The sequence below is a fragment of the Apium graveolens genome, unplaced genomic scaffold (assembly GCF_009905375.1).
Source record: "Apium graveolens cultivar Ventura unplaced genomic scaffold, ASM990537v1 ctg1010, whole genome shotgun sequence".
Taxonomy (NCBI): domain Eukaryota; kingdom Viridiplantae; phylum Streptophyta; class Magnoliopsida; order Apiales; family Apiaceae; genus Apium; species Apium graveolens.
In genome coordinates, this window is record NW_027417065.1 from 22,227 (window position 1) to 32,689 (window position 10,463).

Consider the following 10,463-nt stretch of genomic DNA (forward strand, 5'->3'; position numbering starts at 1 on the left):
ATAAGTGGCCTATTGTAATGCGTAAATGGTGTTAAAATAGGCCCCAAAAGCGTTACAATAGGTCTATTGTAACACCAGGGGGCGTTACGTATACGAGCATTACAATAGACACCCTAATGTATCACTTCATTGATCTATTGTAATAGAGAGGAAAACGTTACAATATGCACCTAATGTAACACTAAAAGGCCCAAATGTAACAAAAAATGAGTGATACAATAGCTTGATCAAGATTGCATAAGTGGACCCCACCTTGAGGGTACCACATAACCTATTGTAACAATAAATTTTATCTATTGTAATACCAATTTTTTTAGTTAGGCAACACTGGAATATGTATACTGTAACAGTCTTTTTATCTATTGTAACACTAGTAACATATATAATGTAACATTATATGTAAACAAATGTTACACTAGAACAAGCAAATGTAATAGTTATTCTAAACATTTTTGAAATATAAGGTTTGTTTTTAGAACAATCTATAATGAACAGAAACATCAAATGTGCGTACATAAGAGTCTCAGCTCAGCAAACCAAACAACTACGTAATAGCTCTGCAAACCAAAGTACTACAAATAGTCTCATCCCAACGCCAACAATGACGAAAAACTAATTTAACTTTGTCTGTGGTTTGCGTTGAGAAGTCCAACAAGCAGTTTGGAAATTGTCCTGGAACTTTTTCCTCCTCAATTGGTTCGGTCTTAGACTGCAATTTCTTCTGTGTAGCAATCCAGCGGCTGAAAGTTGTGGAAGTGCAAAGTTTGCATTGACATTTAGCAATTATGAAATCAGATATAAATAGCAAAATAACAACTGCCTTAAAAGGACAGTTTCTAGTGAACAGTCACAGAAGTTGTATACAAGGGATCACTAGCATAAAATTTTACATTTTTCTTTGTGATTAGAAACTTAATCAAGTATCAGCTGTTCACACTAGTATTAATTACTACATAGAAATCATCACATCTCAACTTATCTGCTGGAAACTTTTTGTATAACCTGGAAATAATATATCCATTGTGTTGCTGCAAATTAAATAGGATATTCAACAATACACAAATATATTACTACTTACATATACAACATATAACAGATTTACAATCTATCTACTAATATCTATAGCCTTTATCTTCTCGTAATTTTTTGCAGAAACTAGCTAGATTAAGAATTAAGATGGAGACAAATCAACAGTATTTTCTGTTGCATTTGGAACCCCTTCATCCTAATTGGTTTATTGATTTCAAAAATGCACTTTCACCTTATGAATCAGTATCTAAATTAACCTTGCTCCAACAGCTAGCACCGTTATCCTTCGCCTTCTCTTCCCATTTCTTAAGTTCCTTCAGAAAAGGACTGTATCCGCCTTTGTCTTTATCTACATCCCTCACCGTCTTTAACTAAAGAACAGATTCAGGTAATGCAATTTAGTAAAGTTAATATAACTGAAATACAATCTGTGTACGTGTACACGACATCATGTAATAAAGAATCATACAGTGATGCATAGTGCATACCTTTGTCCGGCCTTGAGCAACAATCCAGAATGCAACATTTTTATCATGAAGAAAAACGGTGCCAAACTCCAATCCTCGGCGAGATAGAGTACAATCTACCTGGAACCCATCTTCCTGTATAGAAATATTCGAGATAGATTTAATACATGAAGCTCGATCATAACAGAGACATATATAGTAATTATTTCGCAAAAAGAAAATAATTAAATTTACCTTTCCAATACAAAGCTTTCTTAGGAACTCTCTGCTTTACCACGCAAAAGGCTCATCAGTAGATTGATCATCACCTCTGCGAGCCTACATATAAAACAAAAAGAGGTTGGACAAGATCCAAACAAATTCTTTCTAAGAAGGATCCTTCAGAATATCCTAAATTCCTACTTAATCAAACTAAACTAACCCGAAGAACTAACAATAAAACAAATAATTAAGGCCTAATGTGTAACTAGTATTTACCAATTTCGGAGCCGTAAGAGATGACAAAATTATAATCCTCTCCGTAGGGATCTCGGTAGATGCTGTGTTCCCAATCTCCATGATTACCAAAGTGTCACCATACGGAACAGCTTTCACTATTCCCCTGGAAATAGCTTTGGCCTTAATAACTCTTCAAGCCATCTCAACAGCTAATTAAGCTCTGCAACATACACAAATACATTATATTCATTAATATTATCACCCTACAAATAAACACAATTGCACAATCTGGGAACCACCACTTTTTCAACAAACACAAAAATCAAATATTCATATTAGACCAATCAGATCTATAAAAATATATAAATTTTATCACCATTAATTCAATAACATACAATCTGGTTTATGCAGCCATGCATATAATCAATCAACCATAGCAGCAGCAGTAAAATATACATAAGCATGTCTAAAACCGAAAAATCGAGCTTTTATCGTATACACGGGAGGATCTAGTAAGGGGTACTGAAAATTAAAATTTACGTTTTTCCACCATTAAATTTTTAAAAAATATATGAAAGTGCCCACTCAAAATTTAAAAATATAAAGGGCTATTATCAAAATTTGTCAGGTGTCCCCCTAAACTAAAATTCCTGAATACGCCCCTGATCGGATATCAACATAATCAAAATACACATAAATCAGCTAATAGTATTAAAATTATGCGAACATGTATGATGCTATAATGCCTGAGTTTATTTAGACATGATTTGACAACCTCTTAATAATCGATATGTTCTGATATATGGATATATGAAGAGAAGGAAACGTAGGAGCATAATTAATAGAGTATTACATAACCAAAATAAAAAAAACGATTGTATAGTCAAATCCAAAATTCGTGCTCACAAAGAACAATAATTGGAGCTAAATGCAACTAATAAATTACAAAGATCCAAACTTTACTAATCAAAAACAAAAAAGATTTAAATTTACTAATCAAAAATAAAAAAATAATCAAACTTTATTAATCAAAAACAAAAAAGATCCAAAATTTCAAAAAATCAAAACAAACTCATAGCAATCACTTAAATTACAACCAAACAATATTTTCAAGAATCAAGAAATAACCTGAAGTGGTGAAAATGTTGGAGATTAATCTAAACTTACATTAGTTTTATTTGCTTATTTAAATAAGTTGCTTTATTAAACGTATGTTATGTCACCAAGACCAGGTCATAGCTGTTAGCATTGTTTTAGGAGATTATGCAGTGGTGTATTTGCTCCAGGACTTGTCCGAGTTTATCTCCACCAGTTTGTTATTCTGTTTATTTAAAGAGGCCAGATCTATGAGGTTGTTCAGGGCGAATGTTTTTATTCATTTCAATTGTAAGTTACAGTTTGGAGTTAATGCAAAAGAGAGCTTAGCACAAATCCTGTGTTGGTTTACTACTGCAGATATACTTATATATCTGTTGTCTGACTATATTTGGTATCAGAGCAAGGCGCATAATTACGAACTGTAAGTGTATGTCTAAGGCGAAGACAATGGACGTGAATAAACTCAAGGGAGGCTCCGTTGGATTGAGTTATCCAACACTGACAAGAGAAAACTACACTGCTTGGTCTATGAATATGCGTGTGTTCATGCAACCACATAGTGTGTGGGAGGCAGTTGAACCCAACGATTCAAAGACTGCAATCGAGGTAAGAACAGATAACGTGGCTTTGGCTATGATCTATCAAGCAATACCTAAGGATGTGTTGTTGTCCATAGCTGATAAAAAGACAGCAAAAGAGGCTTGGGAAGTGATAAAAACCATGAGTCAAGGTGCAGACCGTGTGAAGAAAGCGCGTGTTCAGACACTAAAGGCTGAGTTTGAGGTCATGAGTATGAAGGACAGTGACCAACTCGATGATTTTTACATGAAGCTAAATGGGATTATGTCCAACATTCGAGCTTTGGGAGAGGAGGTGCACGAAAGCTACGTTGTGAAGAAGCTGCTTCGCGCCGTTCCGTCAAAATTTTTACAGATTGCCTCAACTATAGAGCAATTTGGTAACTTGGAGACAATGACAATAGAAGAAAGAATCGGATCACTCAAGGCTCATGAAGAACGTATGAAAGGACAGACCGGGATACATGGAGAGCAATTGTTATTGACAGAGGATGAATGGGTAAAGAGATAAGAGAGTGAGAAGAAACTCTTGCTCACTCGGGAGGAATGGCAGAAACGAGTTCATAAAGGAGGAATAGAGGGGTCATCAAGTGTAAAGAATCGTTGAGGTAGAGATAAAAGTCGAATCAGGTGCTACAACTGCCAACATCATGGTCATTATGCAGTAGAGTGCAAGAAACCAAGACGGGAGAGAGAGGAAAGAAAAGAGGAGGTAAACCTGGCACAGGTTGACGCACATGGTGATGAACCTACATTACTGCTCTCTGAACATGGAATAAGAAAGACAGAAAATTTGATGATGCTCAGTAAAACAAACGTGGTCCCAAAACTGAATCAATATCGAGGATCGGTTGCAGACTCGAGTCTCTGGTATCTTGACAATGGTGCTAGTAATCACATGACAAGCCAAAGGAACAAGTTTAGCATACTGGATGAAAGCGTGACTGGAAAAGTAAGATTCGGGGATGGTTCTACAGTGGAAATTAAAGGAAAGGGATCAATTTATTTCAACTGCAAAAATGGTGAAAAACGATGTCTGCAAGAGGTATATTATATTCCTTCACTATGTAACAATATTATCAGCTTAGGACAATTGTCGGAAGAGGGAAATAAGGTTGTTCTGCAAGGAGAGTACTTGTGGGTGCATGATAAATAAGGGAAATTCTTGATGAAGGTAAAACGCACAGCAAATCGACTTTATAAAATAATTATTGAAGAAAGCAGGGAAATATGTCTGCTTACCAGGGTGGAAAAAAATTCATGGTTGTGGCACTCGCGCCTAGGCCATGTAAATTTTCCAGCGTTGGTGCTTATGTCAAAGGAAGAAATGGCTTATGGGCTCCCTAAGATTATGGATCCAAAAAAGATCTGTGAAGACTGTCTGATGTCCAAGCAGGTTAGAAAACCATTTCCATCTCAAACTGAATTTTGTGCAAAGTTTGTGCTCGAATTGGTGCACGCAGACATTTGTGGTCCTTTCACACCACCAACACAAGCAGGAAACAAGTACTTTCTTTTGTTTGTAGATGACTACAGTCGTTACATGTAGGTTTATATGTTGAGAAACAAAGATGATGCATTTGGTTTTTTCAAGAAGTTCTTGAAATTGGTCCAAACCAATCCCAGTTTGAAATTACAGGTTCTCAGAACAGATCGTGGAGGGGAGTTCTCTTCAAACTCATTCAAAGAATTCTGTGCGGAATCAGGAGTTCAAAGGCACTATACAGCTCCTTATTCACCACAACAAAATGGTGTGGTGGAGAGGAGAAATAGAACTGTAGTGGCAATGACAAGAAGTTTCTTGAAATCTATGAAATTACCCTCGACGATATGGGGAGAGGCGGTGAGACACTCAATCTATGTTCTGAACAGGCTACCTACACGAGTACTTGCGGGAAAGACACCTTATGAGGCATGGCAGAATAAGAAGCCAAGTCTGGGGCATATAAAGGTGTTCGGATGTGTTGCACACATGAAGGTCCCAAGCGTGCACACAAAGAAGTTGGATGACTGGAGTAAGGAAGTGGTATACTTGGGTAGCGAGCCGGGAACAAAGGCTCATCATCTTTATGATCCAAACAGTGGAGCAGTCTTAATCCGTAGGGATGTTGTGTTCGAAGAAAATAAAAAATGGGCATGGGACTCTTATCCACAGAGTCATGCACATATGCATACGTATACTACCTTCAACTTAGCTGGAGTGGAAGCTGAGACAGTGTTAGCAGATGCAAGAAACGAATCTGGGGGAGATATATTAAATTCAAGTCCTCCACGTACAGCTGGGAGTGTTACAGAGGACTTGGGTGGGTTCACAGGGAGTTCTGAAGACTCAGAAACTGACGGAGCTGTGATTTTTACACCTGTGAGTCCATAATCATCTGAAGAGAGTGGATCAGAGTCATCAACAAGAGAACCAAGTAAAATTAGACTTCTTAGTGACATATACGATGAAGCACCTGAAGTGGAGTTGATGGACGAAGAGCTTATGATAGCTACAGTAGATGAACCAAACTCGTATAAGCAAGCTGCAGGAAATGAAGAGTGGAGTAAGGCAATGAAAGTAGAACTGGATGCTATCAAGCAGAACAAGACATGGAAATTGACTGAATTACAAGCTGGCCACAAAGCCATTGGGTTAAAGTGGGTATTCAAACTGTAGAAAGATGCTGAAGGTAATGTTGTAAAGTATAAGGCACGCTTAGTCGCAAAGGGCTATGTGCAACAACAAGGCATAGACTACGATGAGGTGTTTGCCCCGATTACCAGACTTGAGACCGTGAGACTCCTATGTGCACTAGCAGCAAAAAAATGCGTGGGAAGTGCACCATTTGGATGTCAAATCCGCATTTCTGAATGGAGAACTCCAAGAAGAGGTTTATATAGTGCATCCAGAAGGCTTCTTGAAGAAAGGACAAGAGTACAAAGTGTATAAGCTGATAAAGGCCTTGTATGGATTGCGTCAAGCTCCCAGGGCATGGTATGCTCGCCTAAGCAAATGTTTGAAGGAATTGGGATTTGTTAGGTGTCCCTATGAACATGCTGTCTACACGAGGCGTGAGGGGGAAAGTGTGTTGGTTGCTGTTTATGTCGATGATCTGTTGGTCACTGGAACAAGTCTTGACAATATAAAAAAGTTTAAAAGGGAGACGAGTAACATTTTTGACATGAGTGACTTGGGAAAATTGTCTTACTACCTAGGGATGGAGGTCGACCAGAAGGATGGACATATTGAACTTAGACAGACTGCTTATGCAAGAAAGGTAATTGAAAAAGATGGAATGAAAGGGTGTAACTCAGTGAAATACCCTATGGATCCAATGTTAAAGTTGGACAGAGATGAACGAGGAAAGGCTGTTAACTCAACACGGTATAAGAGCTTGGTTGGAGGCCTTAGGTACCTTGTTTTCACAAGGCCTGACATAGCCTATTATGTAGGTATAATTAGTAGGTTCATGGAAAGACCTACTGAGATGCACCTGGCAGCAGTAAAAAGGATTTTATGCTATGTGAATGGAACACTTAGTTATGGTTTAATCTATTCAAAGGGAGATGGGAATTACTTACTATCGGGTTATTCAGATAGTGACTTGGCGGGCAACGTGGATGATAGAAGATCTACTGGAGGTATGACATTCTACCTGAATGAGAACCTCATTACTTGGGTGTCCCAGAAGCAAAAGTGTGTTGCTTTATCATCATGTGAGTCTGAATTTATGGCAGCGACAGCAGCTGCGTGTCAGGGTATTTGGTTGTATAAATTATTGAGGCAGATAACTGATGTCAAAGCTGGTCCAGTTGTGATCTACATTGACAACAAATCGGCAATAGATTTGACGAAGAATCCAGTCTTCCATGGGAGGAGCAAACATATAGACATACGTTACCACTTCATACGTGAGTGTGTGGAACGAGGTGAAATAGTTCTCCGGCATGTCAACACAAACGAGCAGCGAGCTGACGTTCTTACTAAGGCATTGTCCAGAATAAAATTTGAAGGAATGCGTGAACTTCTTGGGGTGAAAAATTTGCAGCCAAGTTTAGATTAAGGGGGAGCTTGTTGGAGATTAATCTAAACTTACATTAGTTTTATTTGCTTATTTAAATAAGTTGTTGTATTAAACGTATGTTATGTCAGCAAGACCAGGTCATAGTTGTTAGCATTATTTTAGGAGATTATGCAGTGGTGTATTTGCTCCAGGACTTGTCCGAGTTTATCTCCACCAGTTTGTTATTCTGTTTATTTAAAGAGTCCAGATCTCTGAGGTTGTTCAGGACGAGTGTTTTTCTTCATTTCAATTGTAAGTTACAGTTTGGAGTTAATGCAAAAGAGAGCTTAGCTCAAATCCTGTGTTGGTTTACTACTGCAGATATACTTATGTATCTGTAGTCTGACTATAGAAAAAACCCCAGGAGAATTAAGAAAGCCAGAGGGGCTTAAACCAGGAGGCATCATAAACAAAGGTGGCAGAGCAACAACTAAATTCATAGGCCTAATCTGCTTAAACCCTGATTTCTTATCACTCTCATCTTCACTTTTCAACTCTTTCCCAGACAATTGTCCAGTCTTTTCCACAGGAGAAGCCATAGCTCCAGCAAGAAACCAGGCCCACCTGAGAACAATAGAATAGAAACCACCAATAATAGAATAGAAGAGAATAACCTTGATTTCATATTTAGTCTTCTTTGTATTTAGCCAGCATTTACAAATTCATCACCCAATGAATAACAACCAGAAGGATGGTATACAAATTTTGCAGTTTAAATTAACTTTGAGCATGATTAGAAGGATCTGAAAGTGCATTAGGAAAGAAATACGAGTAGTACTTACCATATTATCATCATAGCCGGAAGCCTTTTCATTCTTGTGAGATTGCTGCCTTGTTAAGGTTGAACCCGGGTTTGCTGCCTTCAGCAGCCGGACCTAAATAAATAAACACAACATATCTTCAGCCGCCAGACCTAAATAAATAAACACAACAGCAAAAAAAAACAAATTACCAACTATCTAAATTCACTCTTCTACATGAACGAAATAATTGAGATATCCAATTAACTCAAACCCCTAATTTTGAAGCCCTAATTGCTTGCAAAACAAAACTTCAATTAATCATAGCAAAAATGGTCATGAAAAGAACAAAACTCTAATAAAGATATATATACTTACCAATTCACTCCAACCCCATTTAAACCCTAAATTAACAACAAAATCATAGGAATAAGTATTTACCTATAAATTCGAGCTACATATATGTCGATGAGTCAAAGACAGAGAAAACTTGGGAGACTATCCTTCGACTTGTCTTCAATTTATACTTTAATCTTCTTTGGGAGACAGAGAGTTAGCTGAGTCAGAGAGACATGGAGAGAATTGAGAAGTTGTGAGGAAGAAGGTTTATGAATTGGGTTTTCATTTTGGGGGGAAAATTACCCCAAGAAATTTTCTTATTTCAGTATATATTTTAATTTCTTATTTTGTTTTTAGGATTAACTATTAAAATTATTATTTATTTAATTTGAAAGAAATATGATCATAAGTATTTATATTTAATAAATTTAAAATGTGTACTTCATTATATATTATATGTTAGAGTAAAAAAGTAAATCAAAAAATAATTTTAATTCCAGTTTTATAATAATATATTCATTTTTATATATTATAAAAATATATTATATCTATTTTAATTTTAATTATTAAAATATTATTTATTAAATTAAAAAAACAAAGTAACTTCTGTATTTATGTATAATTTGTTTTTATAAATTTAATTTAATGATATATTACATTTTCTTTTTATAAATAAACCAAAATATTATTTGTATACTAATGATATTAATTTTATACTAATTTATGATATTATTTTTACTTTATTTTTTAAAAAAAATTAAAAAAAGTAACTAATGTAACACCATGTGCTGGTGTTACATGTTGTGCCACAGGGGCATTACTATGCAACACTAGCTTAATTGCTATTGTAACACTAATGGATAAGTGTTAAAATAGGTCACAAATTTCTTAGCTAATTTAACGCTGCTTGTAACACTTGCATTACACTAGCCCACTTATGGCGTAGTGTATTGAAAATTACTAAAACACATTAATACATTGAATGTTTTAAAATCTGCACATAAAAACTCTAAATAATTACATATATATCTACTCTTTGATATTAGAATGTCGGCACATTATACATTAATATATTAAACTTGAAATAAGTAGTAAGATATATAAAACTAACACATCATATATATAGATGAATTTAAGAAATGATTACTATCTAATTAAACTAAAGATAACAAATAGAGAGTGATAAGAGACAGAGTACGGTATGTCCACATTTTTGCATTATAATCATCATAACATATGTATGGCAATGCATATGTCACGCCACAAAATATTCCAATTTGTTATATAGTTAGTCATGCCTCGTACATATTATAAATCAACTTTTTCTGAATGTCTAAAAATAACACCATAAATGATGTGGTGCAGTTATGCTTGAATTTATTAAAAAAGTAAGGCATTCAGTATAACTTGTAACAATCAATCCTTAGAGAAGCTTTTTTTTCTTAAAAGAAACAACGGTCAACCTCAGAAAGAGAAAATTTGTTGCGGCCTAACTTCATTTGTGCCATACCCTGTGACAACAATGTATCCTCTGTCTTATGCAATTTATACAAATATAGAAAAAAACTCACAAAGTTAAGTCAAAAAAATAAAATAAATCTATGTAAAATCATGGCTAGTTAAATATGGAAATCATTTATATATATCACAACCATTTATATTGGGGCAATCTGAAGCATCCACATATGTGTCGATAAGCATCTGAAGCATACATGGACTGGAAGCATG

General features: G+C 35.7%; 1 long non-coding RNA gene across 1 annotated transcript; it reads right to left on the reverse strand.

Moving 5' to 3' along the window:
* Nucleotides 1–498: 498 nt before the first annotated feature.
* Nucleotides 499–1,616, reverse strand: LOC141699670 (uncharacterized). Its single transcript, XR_012566070.1, has 3 exons — nucleotides 1,518–1,616; nucleotides 1,287–1,400; nucleotides 499–740 (listed from the first exon to the last, which is right to left on the reverse strand). It is a non-coding gene; the product is annotated as an uncharacterized LOC141699670 (long non-coding RNA).
* Between the last annotated feature and the right edge of the window lie 8,847 nt (nucleotides 1,617–10,463).